Source organism: Emys orbicularis, chromosome 25, assembly GCF_028017835.1.
Source record: "Emys orbicularis isolate rEmyOrb1 chromosome 25, rEmyOrb1.hap1, whole genome shotgun sequence".
Taxonomy (NCBI): domain Eukaryota; kingdom Metazoa; phylum Chordata; order Testudines; family Emydidae; genus Emys; species Emys orbicularis.
The window spans coordinates 8,396,161-8,410,453 of record NC_088707.1 but is presented as its reverse complement, the minus strand read 5'-3'; the positions used below and the strand labels follow the sequence as shown (position 1 = coordinate 8,410,453).

The 14,293-nt window shown below is 44.3% G+C and overlaps 1 protein-coding gene across 1 annotated transcript in view; it reads left to right on the top strand.

Moving 5' to 3' along the window:
• The first annotated feature begins 368 nt into the window (after window positions 1-368).
• Window positions 369-14,293, top strand: part of KANSL1 (KAT8 regulatory NSL complex subunit 1) — a 185,620-nt gene continuing 171,695 nt past the window's right edge. Inside the window, exons 1-2 of the mRNA XM_065422791.1 lie at window positions 369-405; window positions 2,132-2,261. The gene's annotated coding sequence lies outside the window, so the exon portion shown is untranslated. The remainder of the gene's footprint in view (window positions 406-2,131; window positions 2,262-14,293) is intronic.

Here is a 14,293-nt window from a genome sequence, read left to right as displayed (position 1 = left end):
CCCCTTTCTTGCCATCCTTCTGCATGACAGGGGCATTTACTCCCCCCTCCCCATTTCACACAGTATCTGCATTCACAGCACTGTGGGGCGAGGGTCAGCGGTGTAGTTTGCCCCTTATCTAATTCAAGCATGAGGGTGAGTGAGTTGGAGGGGGGGGGGCTGATCCAGGTGATGGGCCCTGCCTGGCTGCCCCATGCAGCCCTCCCCCTCCTTCCAACATCTCCGGGAAACACAAGCAGAGGCAGGGACAAGCCGAGACACCAGCATCAATCACCCCTCCCGCCCCACCCCCTGCTTCTGACTGACACCCCCTCGTCCAACCACACCGGCACATGCCCTCCCCACGGCCAATGGGAAGGGAGGAGGGCGGAAGATCCCCACTTCAAGGCTGGTTGAGCTGTGCAGGTAGGTGCTGGGATGTGGGAGCAGAAGCTGGAGCGGGTGCAATCGGGGAAGGGGGCTGTGAAGCGACGGGCCGGGGATCACTGGGCAGGGCAGGCAGAGGGGTTGCGGTGCAAGGCAGTGGGGGGTCTGTGGCTTTGCAAGTGCATGTTGCCGGGAGAGAGGGAGCGTGTGGCTGGCAGAGGGACCGATCACCCCCTATGGTGCTGCCCTAGACAACAGGCCAAGTAGTGCTAGGAGCCCCAGTCCTGCAACTTTGTATGAGGAGTCAGGGGGGCTGGGGGTGGGGGGAGGGCCAGAACTTTGTCTGATCGCCTCTGATTCCTGCTGCTCTGCCCTGAGCCGAGCGGCGGTGCCTGTTCCAGGCAGGCAGAGAGGAGCGAGTGCTGAGAGCTAATTCACCAGGCCAAGGCGGGGGGAGGGGGGAGAAGGAGGAATGATTATTGCACAGCCAGAAAGTGAGTTTGGGGGGGGGGGGGGGAGAACCCAGACATTGCACGCACATCCCAAGGGAGAGATCTGCAGCTGCTCGGTTACACGCAAAACGAAGAGATATTTTGTTGCATTTGCAACAATGGTGATGGCTAAACGAGCAGGCCAAATGCTGGGAGCTGCTGGAGCAGGGCTGGGGTATCGGGCAGGGGGCATCCGCAGGGTGGGCCGGGAATGAGATCGAACCTGGGCCAGCCGCCGGCTGAGATCCCGGATCGCCTCCGTGCAGGTCGGAGACACAGGAGGGGGCTGGGGGGTTTAGACAGGCTCTGGGTTAGCGTCGTATTTGAAGAGGGGTTCAAGTGCCTGGCGCAAGGACAGTTTATAACTCCCGAGCTGAACCGTGCATTTGAGTTTTCAGGCTATTCATCCGTTGTGGCTTCTCGTCGGGCGTTTAGGTTTTGTTTGTTTACTTGTGTTAAGGAAACAAAATGACCACAGACGTGCAAAATCCCAACGATCCCCAAGGAATTTACAGGAGCAAAAGAAGGCGAGAAGGAGGCTCTGGCACTAACATGGCAAAGCGCCACAGAAGCAAACCTGGCATAGAGTCTGTAAAGACTTCAGATACTAAATTGTAGGAAATGAGGTAGAAAATAGTTGTAGATTTCACCCCCCCCCCATTTTTACAGTCCTCCATTTTATCCAAACATTTTTAAAAATGGCAAATTCCAGACTCTCAAGGTGGGTTTCTAGAACGATTTCAAACAAACAAAACCACATCAGAAATAACCATATGACTTTGTTGTTGTTGTTGTAAACTATTGCCCTCCCCCACCCGCGAAGTCCTTATCCTGAAAAATAAATGTATTTCAGTGGGTGGCAGGCATTCGTAAATGTGATATGAAATTAAGTGATTAAGGTGTAATTTAACATGGAGGGAATTTCCTAAAATGGGATTTTCATAAGAGCCTAAGGGAGTTAGGTGCTTAAATACCATAAATTTTTACATTACTTTGATCTCTTTACCTGAATCATTAATCTATATGGTGTGCAGATTTTTGTCTGTATTTTCCAACTGTTTTGTCCTCCGGAAGTTTACAGAGTTGTGTCTAGTTTTCCAAGTATAATTCTTTACACAGTTTGCTTTGTGTGTTTGCTCTATAGTCTTCCTTTCTGGGGTAAGGTGGTGATGATAAATCTATTTCTTCCTAAATCCTGATTATTCTCTCCGCCCCCAAGGCAAGTTGTTCGTGAGCTATATTTCTTTCACCTAATTAATTTGTTTTTGTTACAGATACCAGATTCCCACTTCTTCAAATAAGAAAGATTTGCAGAACTACTAGAACGTGGTTGGATCTGGAAAGATTAAGAGTCCCTTCTGAACTGCTCCAGACACTATGGATTCTATCAAGATGTCCTGCAAGGTAGGTCCTGCCATCTCTTCATTTTTATAATGGTACATTTTTTTCAGAGTTGTACTCAATACAGAAATGCCTGAATTGTGAAAAGCACCATGGTATCTGAAGTCTTTGTTTAGAATTCTGATGGCGCTGTTTATTCTCAGGAAAGGTTTAAAAAACAGGACCCCTCTGTCACTTCCATGAGAAATATTTAGCCAGAAAATGGAGATCCAGGAATATAGCTCAAACAAAAGTTAACTTTCCATATCTAGATTTGATCTCTTTTTGAGGAAGAAAATCATTTGTCTAAAATTGGAAAAATGCAATAACTTCTGGTGTTTTATTTTATTTTAGCTGTGTGTGTGTGTGTGTGTATTTTTTAAGTGTGAATGTAATATTTTAAAAAACTATTAATAACTATAATTTTAGTTAAGTATTTCAGGATCACTCAGCATGGTACCAGAAATGCTATATCAACTGTTGACACTATGAACTAAGCATAGCGTATTTGGATGGTCACTGTATGTTGTAAAGTAGTAGTTAGGTAGTCCCGGCTGAAAATGTGGGACCCAAATATCCTTGCAATCACTTCCTTAATATTTTTAATAATTTTACAGAATTAGTAGAAATTATTTTCCAGAGTGTAAATCAACTCAGTCTGAAAAACCAGATTTTCTGTCCTGCTTATCAATCTGGAGATGGCCAAATGCATTAAAATTGACACAGTGTTTCCATATTGCCAACGCCACTCCCACTGTATGAAGTTATAACCTGCTACTACCAAGTCTTTTGATTTTCTTTGTCTTTTGTAAACACTTGATAGGGCTTGATGAGGTGAACACTTTATACATAGGCAGAATATTGCTGGGACATTTGAAACATTTTAGAAATAATAAAGACTGCAGGGGAATGGAGCACATCTACTGAGTCCCATCTTGTTTATTCTAATACAGCCCCCATCACTCCACTTAGTGCAGGATTGATCCTTAAGATATTCTGTCTAATGCTTTGTTCATCCTAGTTTTAATTGACTTATTAAATGGAGCTTCCACTGCTTCAGTCTGACTGATTTCACTGTTAGGAAATGTTTCCTGATATTCAACCTTTTTTTTTTTTTGCCTCTTTAGATTTATCCCACTGGTCCTAGGTTCCTACTTGATTCTCCCCAAAATAATATATCTTTCCTTGTTGTGTACGCCCCTCAAATGCTTGTATATGGCTGTCATATTCTCTTTGCTCTGCTGACACGGATCCTGGTATTGTTACACGTGCTTGTAATTCCCACAGAGTTTTGCATATGCCTGTCAGCATGATCTAATGTACTCAGCATTGGTCCAGGAAATCTAAAATTCTAATCCTTAGTCTTCTGCTGAGTCACTGTTTGGGATGGGTAAGTCACTTCACCTCTCTGTGCCTTGTTTTCTCCATCTGTAAAATGAGGATAATACTGATGTGCCTGAAAAAGGGGTTGTGAGAATTAGTTGATATTTGTACACCGCTTTGAAAAAGTAAAGCATTATATTAGTAGTTTTGATTATTATAATGTAAGGATTACAATGTGTTTGGCCAAGTTGTATGCATTTAATAAAAATCAAAAAGGGCAACAGTCATAAAAGGAGAAAGGGTCCCAATCCTTCCCCATACTAAGCATTTTTCTTAGTTGTCATGAAAGCCAACAAATGAATGACCCTGCCTTCAGTGGAATTGCATAGGGTGGAATTTATAACAAGTTCTGTTACAGTAAAATAGTTAGTTTATCCATTCATATGGCTATTTAGACAAGTCTACACTAGTGATTGATCACCAGCTGGTCAGCATAACAGTATAGACTCCTATGCTGTTGTTGATGTTGTAAATATATACACAACATAAAACCCTAATACTATTTACACCTCTACCCCGATATAACATGACCCGATATAACACAAATTTGGATATAACGCGGTAAAGCAGCGCTCCGGGGGGGCGGGGCTGCACGCTCCGGCGGATCAAAGCAAGTTCGATACAACGTGGTTTCACCTATAACGCGGTAAGATTTTTTTGGCTCCCGAGGACAGCGTTATATTGGGGTAGAGGTGTATTTTAGTTCTCTCAAGTTTTTGGAGGTTGCCGCTACATTTTAGCAGTGTGATTTCCCTCCCTCCTCCACCCCCACTCCCAAGGTGCTGTGCTCCTGTAACTTCTGTTGATGGGAGCTATAGGTGACCAGCACCTATGAAAAGCAGGCCTAGATGTGTCTGAAAAATATATTGAAAACTAGGTAAGAGTTTGCCATAGGTATTTAATGCACTGTGATGCCTATATACAGATATCCTGGAACACCTTATAAAATTAAATGTAGTCAGCCTTATGTCTTGAGTGTGATGTAATATGAGAAGATTCTGGTCAGTTTAATTGCTGATATTCAGGGCCCAGTAGGCCTCAGTGAAATGGACAAACCATGTCAGCTTCATGCTGCAGCTTGGAAAAGTTATTAAATAGCACCAGAGTTAAGTAACCTGAGCTGTTCTTGGTGGCAGAGAGAGAACCAAAAAATGGAGGCTATGGAAAGGATAGAGTAATGAAGGCAACCTCCCTTCGCTAGAATCATGAGGCTCTGGGGTAGGTGTAAGAAGGAGAGAATTAATTTCTTCTGCCTTCCAGTAGTCAGAAAGGTCTGGGTGAGAGGATGTGTTTGAAGCAAGTGGTTCACATCCTAGAATCATAGAATATCAGGGTTGGAAGGGACCTCAGGAGGTCATCTAGTCCAACCCCCTGCTCAAAGCAGGACCAATCCCCAACTAAATCATCCCAGCCAGGGCTTTGTCAAGCCTGACCTTAAAAACCTCTAAGGAAGGAGATTCTACCACCTCCCTAGGTAACCCATTCCAGTGCTTCACCACCCTCCTAGTGAAAAAGTTTTTCCTAATATCCAACCTAAACCTCCCCCACTGCAACTTGAGACCATTGCTCCTTGTTCTGTCATCTGGTACCACTGAGAACAGTCTAGATTCATCCTCTTTGGAGCCCCCTTTCAGGTACACCTCTACCCAGATACAACGCTGTCCTCGGGAGCCAAAAAAAAGAAAAAAATCTGACCACGTTATCTCGAACTTGCTTTGATCCGCCGGAGCGCGCAGCCCCGCTCCACCGCGTTATATCCAAATTCATGTTATAATCGGGTCGCGTCATATGGGGTAGAGGTATAGTTGAAAGCAGCTATCAAATCCCCCTTCATTCTTCTCTTCTGCAGACTAAACAATCCCAGTTCCCTCAGCCTCTCCTCATAAGTCATGTGCTCCAGCCCCCTAATCATTTTTGTTGCCCTCCGTTGTATACTTTCCAATTTTTCCACATCCTTCTTGTAGTGTGGGGCCCAAAACATGCCCAAAATTTTGCATGCATCCACACTAGACCAAGACTCTGGCTAGTAAGCATTTGATAATGATAAAAATATAGCTCTTCAAGAAGGATACAGGCACAGCATCTTGTTAGGACTTTCAGCACATTCCCAGCATTTTTGGAACAGGGCTCGGCTTCACCAAGGGGATATCCTTGCACTTTACTGGGGGGAAGCGGTGTCCCTGCACCCACTCATCTTTTGTGTTGCCGCTGGCTAATAGTTCTAGTTCTCAGCTAGTTGGTGTCTGATAAAGCTTTCGTGTCTTGTCATTATTGCTTTATTCCCTCAATAAATGATAGGTTTCCCTAAACTTGTATTGAGATATCACAGATTAATGCGAAATCATTGCATATAATGCAAATGTGAGTGCAGAAGATGAGGTCATCCTTAAGCACAGCGTCAAGTCTAGTGTAGCTCCTTATGTGAGATTTCTTATAGTTCATACACACACATGACCTCAGGAGGGAGATTTAGTCACACAGAACTTGAGTGTCTTGTCCCTGACTCCCAAGAGCAGCAGCAGAAAGAACAAATTGTGGGTGCGGGTGGGAGAGAGATGCAGGTTAATAGGGCAGAAGACTAGGAAGTGGAAACTGATGGAAAAACAGTGAAATTGGCCAGTTTAGTTTTATTGTTTAATCAGCGTGACCTGCAAAAAGTAAACCAACAGCATCAATTGTGAAAAGTAACAGACTTTTACAACTATTGTTGTTAATCTAAGGGGTTGCTAGTAAAACAGGGAAGACTTTTAACATATGAATCTTTATTAACCACTGAAGGCTGTCACTGTCTTGAAATTCCCAGATTTTCTGTTGCCTCAGAAGATGAGAAAAAGCAAAAGACAGTATTTGTAGAAAGTCAAATCAGTAAAAAAAAACAAATGTTGCTATGAGCCTGAGACAGGGGCTGTGGTCTCCTTTTGGTAAGGATAAAGAAGTATCGGAAGACTTTCAGCTACTCTTTTTCCTTTTGGGCTGGCTACTCCAGGCACTTTCTTTTAACAGATGAAATATACTCCATTCCTGTTAACAACTAGCTAATGCTTCTAAACCTTTTATATGTTTTCTAGCACATGTGCAACTCCACTGTTGCGACCAGAAGTGGAAGCACTTGTGTAGAATGGATGCAGATACGTTTACCACTGTATCATTTTACTCTACAGAACAGGATTAGGCAACATCGTGGTTAAAATGCCTGCCTGATGTCTACGCTAATACTTCCACCATTGTCAACATCAGTGGAGCTGCACTGGTGCTAAAGAAAGAATACAAAAGTTCCTAGTGTAGATCCACCCTTAAAAACTGAAAGCATCATTCCCATAACACAGCTAGCCTTCACCTTTCTGGTGTCCCAGATGGCAATGGCTTTACATTTGGTGCAGGATTACATTTCCCTCTTCATGTGTTTTCCTCTTCTTCAGACAAAAGTGAAATAACTCCTCATAATTAGCAATTAAAGCAATAAAGTTACAGCTTGAGCTATGCCAGTTTTGCTAAGATGATACATGTTAGTTTTATTTATAAATTTTATTTTATTCCTTTAAGACTTGCATCAATCTCGGGGATCATGAACAGCCCTCAATATAAAATCAACATGTTGACCAGCATCAATTTAAGCTTCTTAAGAAACATTCCCATAACTCATTCCATCATCATGCTTCTTAGGCAAAAGCCTGAGTAAATTGATGGGGTCTGAGTCTATGCCAGTGGTTTTCAAACTTTTTTTCTGGCGATCCAGTTGAAGAAAATTGTTGATGCCTGTGATCCAACGGAGCTGGGGCAGTGGTGCAGCGGGGGTGCTAAGGCAGGCTTCCTGCCTGTCCTGGGACTGCGCTGTGCTCTGAAAGTGGCCAGCAGCATGTCTGGCTCCTAGGTGGAGGCGTGCAAGCGGCTGGCACTGTCATCCCCCCCCCAGCTCCCATTGGCTGGCCCATTGGCAGGGAGCCAATGGGAATGTGGAGCTGGTGCTCGGGGCAGGGGCAGCACGCGGAGCCCCGTGGCCCCCCCCCGCCTAGGAGCCGAACCTGCTGCTGGCCGCTTCCGGGGCGCAGCACAGTGTCAGAACAGGTAGGAACTAGCCTGCCTTATCCGGGCAGCACTGCCGACAGGACTTTTAACAGCCCGGTCGGCGGTGCTGACTAGAGCTGCTGCAACCCAATGCCTTGCGTTCCGCGACCCAGTACTGGGTCACAACCCGCAGTTTGATAACCACTGGTCTGTGCTGTCCTCCACCTTGTGTGCAGTCACATCTGTGCAAAACTAATGTAAAATACTACTGTTTTGATTTGATAGCATTGTATAACCATTTAGCATCAGTGTATATTATGATACAAGGTGCAAGGCCAAGACCGAGGTGAACTGTGTCCATTAGCCTTAAACTGTGCCGTAAAAGTCAACACTGTGTGTTCCAGTTGGTCTGATAATTTCAGGATCGTCAGTAGTTTGTGGACTATGAGTAGATACTACTTCCTGTATCTACCTGTACCATCCCCTGTAGGAAGATGTACTTATCCATATTCCACAAATGGGTGCAATAGTGGGAAGGGGCTTATGCCTTCCAGGGACAGAAGTTAAAATCATTCCCCTCATGTTTTGACAATTTTAACTTTTTTTTTTATTTACTTAAATTCCCAAATAGTTTTTTAAATTGTAGACCTTCCTTGAATATAGGAACAAGCAGTGGATTTTTTTTAATTGTAAACTTCAGCATCAAATTAACCAACTTAGTCACTAAAAGTGTTTGCTTTTTTTAACGAAAAGTATTACTTTTCAGTTGGACTATGTAGCTTTTTGCATGAGGAATTTACTCTTCCTTCTTGACTCTGTTAAGCAACTCAAAACTTATCCAATGATCTGAGAGGCCCAAGGAGAGCCTGTTGTAATGTTTTAGAAAAATATTTGAAATCAATGATCTTGCCACTGTGTGATGGATCTGTTTTAGCTGCAGTTTGTCTATATTTATAGTTGTGGAACCAGACAAAGGTCTCACAGTTCTGTGTTTAGGATAGTGTGCCCTTTTACTCTTGAACATGCCTTTTTTTCTGTTGTTGGAATATCTAATAAACCTGGAAGCCAGTATGCAGAAATTAAAGTTGGATTAGAAAGTGGAGTGTTTCCAGGGAGTTCTGTAATTCAGTTTTCTTCTGTAACCCCTGTTCTTATTAACTTCTGCTTGTTTCTCAACCTTACAGTTTTCTTTGCAAGGTTAGGAGTCTCTCCATATACCTGAGTTTCCTATATAAGCATAACTTGTATTGCAATAGCACTTAGAATTGGGGACTCTATTACTTTATGCACTGTACATGCATATAACAAGACTATCTTTGTCCCAAAGAACTTACAATCTAAGTACAATGAGAATAGGTGAAGGCAACAATCTGATGTGGGGAACACAAGGTAATTATAATGAGTGTAATAAGCAGCAGTCAGCATACTAGTTGCCTAACCATTTTTGAGTGTTTGGTAAGCATCACAACAGGGGAGGGTTTTAAGAAATTCAAAGGAGGCTAATGTAGTGGCTCTGCAGATTTTTACAGGGAGCTCTTCCTGTGCTTAAGGGAAGGCATCGGAGAAAACATGAAGATGTTTGAGGAAAAACTGGATTCATGAGCTATATAGGCTGGTATTGGTTGAATGAGGGCAGGGGTCAACTGTCCAACAGAATATATGAGCTGATAGGGAAGGTGAGGGTAAGCTGTGAAGTGCTTTAAAAGAAAAGACAAGTAGCTTGTGTTGAATGTTGTGGTGGAGGGTGCAAAGGGAGTCGAGGTCTGAATTCAAATGGTTTTTGCAGCAGCATTTTAAATGGATATAATGGAGAGGTGATGGTGTGGTAAAATATTTGTCAAGGCCAAAGTTACAGTACTTAATATGGGAGATGAAGGCCTGAGCCAGTGTTTTAGCTGTGTGGACAGAGGAAAGATGGTGAGATGTGCAGCAAGAAGGGGCAAGATTTAGACATGGGCTATCTGGAGGCATGGAACTAGAAATCTTGATTATCAGTTAGGTCTTTCAGTTTAGTAAAAAACTCTTCCAAGGCAGAATGTAGAGAAGATTGGAAACCTTCATCCTTTTTCTCCTCATTGCTATGAGAAATATTCCCTGTTTCTTCAATGATTCTGTCTGTCAAGATGTCCTTCTGTTTCCATGGTGCTTATGTCTGAACACATACTGCTACTGGAACCATTATCATTGGTAGGAGACTTCTGCCTCTTCTGCTTTTGTGCTGATCTAAAGCCCAGATTGTGTGTGTGGTGTTTTTTATGTGGCCAAGGATGCTTCTGCCATTGTAAAATCCTATCTTGGTTCAGTACCCTGCTATTCTAAAGGGCAGGTTTTTTTGGACCAAAGGGAAATAGATCCAGTGTGAACACTGCTGCTATCATCTGACCTTATCTCACCAACAATTTTTTTTCATATTACCCGTAGGAAGCCAGTATAGCTCTTGCATAGTCCAGGTATGTACCTGATCCAACACTGTTGAGGACACATCACCCTGATATGCTGTTCTTCGTACTGGCTTCCCATTGTTTAAATACAGAGTACAGTTCAAGGACACTGGACTGATTTTCACGGTCATGGATGTGGTCCTAGCTACTTTAGAGGCTGTCTCTTCCTCCATGACCTCTAATGACAGATATGTTCCACTGGAACAATGAAACTGTCAAACAAAATGGGGGACTTATGACCACAAGAGACCGTACCTTCACAGGAGCAGGACCAAGACTATGGAGCTCCCAGCCAGATAAGTTAAGAAAGATCACTGACTTTCCCACTTTGCTGGCTCAGGGCCTTATCTTGGCCACTAAAAGAAGCAGTGGATCTTCAGTCCCTGCATTAGGGCTGGCAATTGGATCATGTAGCAAAATGTCCTGAAAAAATTAGGAAGATGCATAATCTATGACTTCCATAACTAACAGCATTGATGGGCAGACCCAAGGTAGGACTCATTAAAAAAAGAAAATCACCAGTGTCTTGCCCTTGCTACCTGGAAGCAGTACATTCAGGCCTTGTTAAAACATTAAAGTTGTACTGCTTTACCTCAACCAGTGTGTTAGTAGTAGTATTAGTACTGCAATGTGGTTAAAGTGGTACAATCCCTTCGTGTGGGTGCAGTTAACCAGTATAAAAAGTGCTTATATTGGTATAATTAATTCCTGTACAGCAGGGGTGGGGAATCTCCGGCCCACGGGCTGGATCCGGCCCGCTGCTTCTTTTCATCCGGCCTGCGGCAAGTCTCTGCGCCGAGGGCTGGATGCCCCGAGCCTCGGCATCCACCCCCGCGGGGCTAGGGCTGGAGCTGTGAGCGCCGGTTCGCCACCATGTGCCTGCGGCCCCTAAGCGGAGGGGTGATCAGGGAAGCTCTGCGTGCTACCCCCAGCGCTGGCTCCGCAGCTCCCATTAGCCGGGAACCGTGGCCAATGGGAGCTGCAGGGGCGGCGCCAGCACGCACCACGCAGAGCCGCCTGGTCCCTCTGCCTAGGGGCTGGACATGCCAGCCACCTCAGGAAGCAGAGCAGCACAGAGCCAGGGCAGGCAGGGAGCCTGCCTTAGCCCTACTGTGCTGCCAACCGGGAGCCGCCTGAGGTAAGCGCTTCCTGGCCGGAGCCTGCACCCCCACACCGTCTCCTGCACCCTAACCCCCTATCTCAGCCAGGAGCCCCGTCCTGCACCCAAGCTCCCACCCAGAGCTTGCACCCAGACCTCCTCCTGCACCCCAACTCCCTGTTCCATCACTGGCCCCACCCCAGAGCCCATACCCCCAGTTGGAGCTGCACCCCAATCCCCGGCCCCAGCCCTGAGCCTGCTCATGCACCCCAAACCCCTTGTCCCCAACCCAGAGCCCCCTCCCACACCCTGAACTCATTTCTGCCTCCCCACCCCCCCCGCCCACCAGAACCTAGGGAAGTCCCAAGCCTCTGTGCCCCCCTGCAGGGCTGGAGCCGTGAGCACTGGCTCACTCCTCTGCGGGGGGGGGGGAGCCCCAAGCCTCCGCGCCCCCACTCCTCGTGGGGCTGTGTGTGGCCCCCGACTGATTTGTGATATGCGTCAATGGCCCCTGCTAGAAAAAAGGTTCCTCACCCCTACTGTACAGGAATAGGAATAAGCTATATGTTATAAGGCACCTTTTATGCTGGTTATAAAATCACATAAATGTAGGGCTGGAAGGGACCTTGAGAAGTAATCAAGTCCAGCACCCTGCACTGTGTAAGGTCAGGTAAACCTAGACCAACCTATTACAGATGTTTGTCCTAGTCATTTTTTAAAACCTCCAGTGATGGGGATTCCACAACCTCCCTTGGAAACCTATTCCAAGCTTAACTACCCTTATAGTTAAGTTTGCCCTAATATCTAAACTAAATCTCTGTTGCTGGAGATTAAGTCTGTTACTTCTGTATCTACCTTCACTGGACCTGGAGAACAATTGATCCACTTTCCTTTAACAGCCCTTAACATATTTGCAGACTGTTACCAGGTCCCATTTTAGTCTTCTTTTCTCAAGACTAAAAATTCCCCTTCTCCAGTATTCTGGGACTTCACCTGTCCTCCAGGAGTTGTCAAAGATCGTTTTTGCTGGTTCGTTAAGTTCTGTAGGGTGAATTTCAGAAGGCCCTGCCGACTTGAATACATCTAACGTATCTAAATATTATTTAACCTGTTCTTTCCCTATTTTGGTTTGCATTCCTTCCCCCTTGTTAGTATTAATTTTGTCAAGCATCTGGTCACCTCTACTCCTTTGAGTGAAGACTGAAACAAAATAGACATGAAACACCTCAGCTTTATGGATATCACCAGTTATTAGCTCTTCTTCCCAGTTAAGTTGAGGACTTATACTTTCCTTTGTCTTTGTCTTGCTCCTAATGTATTTGAAGAACCTCTTCTTATTGCCTTTTGTGTCCCTTGCTAGGTATAACTCATGTTGTGCCATAGCTTTTCTGATTTTGTCCCTGAATGTTTGTGCTATTTTTTTGTATCCCTCCTTAACAATATGTTCATGTTTCCACTTTTGGTACGATTCACTTTAGATTTTCAAGTCCTAAAGAGCCCTGATGGAGTCATATTGGCTTCTTACTATTATTCTTTCTATCTTTCCTTTGCATTGGGGTAGTTTGCAGTTGTGCCTTTAATATTATCTCCTTCCAACTCTCCTGAACTCCTTAGATTTTCTTCCCATGGGACCTTACCTACCTGCTCCCTGATTGTATTAAAGTCTGCTTTTTTTAAAGTCCATTATCCTTATTCTGTTATTCTCACTCCTTCCTTTCCTTAGAATTAAGATTTTCATGATCACTTTCATCCAAATTGCCTTCCGTCTTCAGATTTTCTAGCAATTCCTCCCCACTGGTCAGATTCAAGTCTAAAATGGCTGTCCCCCTGGTTCCTTTCTCCACTTCCTGGAATAAAAAGCTGTCCCCAGTACATTCCAAGAACTTGCTGGAAAATTTGTGTTTTGACATATTACTTTTCCAACAGATGTTTGGGTAATTAAAGTCCTTCTCTTCCCTCCCCCCCCCCCCCCATTACTACCAGGTTGTGTGTTTTGGATATTTCTGTAGTTTGTTCTAGAAATGCCTCATCCACCTCCTCTTCCTGATTTGGTGGCCTTTAGTAGTCCCCTACCATGACACCACCCCTATTTTTTACTCCATTTCTCTTTACTCAGATTTTCAATTGGTCTGCCGCCACCTTCTTTTGGACCTCAGAACAAGTATATATATTCTTGATGTATAATGCATACCTCCTCCCTTTTACCCTGCCTTTCCTTCCTGAAGAAGCTGTATACCTCTATACCGGTATTCCAGTCATGAGACTTATCTCACCAAGCCTCTGTGATGCCAGTTAAGTCATAATTTATCATATGTACTAATACTTCCAGGTCTTCCTTGCATTTGTGTATAGACAGCTACAGTGTTGAGTAGATTCTCCCACTGATTTCCCTCTTGTAATTTTTTGTGTCCTCAACAACTAATCCCCTGTTAAGGTTACTTTTTTTTTTTATACTGCATCTATGGTAGGGGTCACACTGGTATAACTATGTGGTGGTAAAAAAATCACACCCCTAACTGAAATAGTTTTACCAGTACAAAATCTGTGTGTAGACCAGGCCTCAGAAAAAGGGTTCTTCTGATTGCTCACTAATGACCCATCTGCTCATTTAAGAAGCATCATTGATAATTAGCACTTGTACAGTGCTTTGAACATGTCAAGCACTGTATAGTCATTCGCTCCCAACTGTCCTGTGAGGTAGCTAAGTATAATCAACTTGCAGATGGGGAAACTGAGATGCAGAGAGGTAAAGTAGGATAGGGTAGTGAATCAGTGGTGGAGTCCAGAGTATAACTTAAGAGTGTGATTATTGGTCCCAAGCTAATTTCTGTATAACCCGCTGTCTCTTGATGGGTTCTGGAGTTCCATCTGCTCCACAGCTAGTGGTATCGTAATTACGATACAGGGTTCACTGCAAATGAAAATATGCACTAGGATCCGGATCCTGTGATTTCTTAATGTTGAAAGTTAAGCATGTGAGAAGCCCCATTGAAGGCCACATTAAAGTTAAGCATGTATATAAATGTTTTCAGTATCAGGGTTTAGTTGCATACTAGCAGGGTACCTTATTTGTGCAGTGCAGGGGGCTGTTGTAGTGGCCCATATGGTAGTGGATTTTGCAGTGTAGT